Genomic DNA, 679 nt, shown 5'->3' with positions numbered 1-679 from the left:
TAAGCACCTTTATAACGTGCTGAGTCATAAACTGAGCAATCATATCCTAAGCCTGCATGTCATGCAAATTCAACTTTGGCAAACTTTCTTTAATGATGATCATACCATTTCACATTTTGCATCGACTGAAGTTCTGGAACTATCAAATATTTTAAAAAGAAAAGAAAATGAGGCTCGTTGTTGGCAGGCCTAGCATTAAATGTACTTGAGAGCCAGTTTTTGTTGTAGAAAAAAAAAACTAATGTTGGAAAACAAGGAAGTAAAAAGATGAGGCTCTGTACAGTGAAACGTGTTCAATAGGCTGCAATGGCAAAACTGGACGTAGCTACGCTGTTCTGGCATTTGCTTCTAAGGAACAAGCATTTGTCACCCCCCTCTGCAATTGTGGGATCTTGAAGTCTAGCTCCAGCTGTGGAGCTGACGCACAGTATGGACTTTGTAATACTTGAAATATGACGTTTGTAGTACTGCTGCACTGGTTAACCAACATAGATTTCCTTGATTTGGCCACCACCCGTTCTGCAGATGCTAAGACAGCTGAACTCTTTTGAACTCGATTGCTAATTGCGGGGGAGTCCGCCAGAAATCTTTTTTAAAAACTCCAGGCAAAGGGGAAAAGTTTCTGAAAAAGACAAATGGCAGACTGCGTTGCTATAACGACCCTCATCAGGAATAGAAG

At 40.8% G+C, this 679-nt stretch overlaps 1 long non-coding RNA gene across 1 annotated transcript in view; it reads left to right on the top strand.

Moving 5' to 3' along the window:
• The window catches only part of LOC309382490, a 273,086-nt gene that overhangs the window by 237,927 nt on the left and 34,480 nt on the right, over window positions 1-679 (top strand). The window lies entirely within an intron of this gene.

This window comes from Natrix helvetica (assembly GCF_964273705.1).
Source record: "Natrix helvetica genome assembly, chromosome: 1".
Classification (NCBI taxonomy): domain Eukaryota; kingdom Metazoa; phylum Chordata; class Lepidosauria; order Squamata; family Natricidae; genus Natrix; species Natrix helvetica.
Note: the sequence above shows the minus strand (reverse complement) of the source record. Positions and strands in the feature narration are given on the sequence as shown.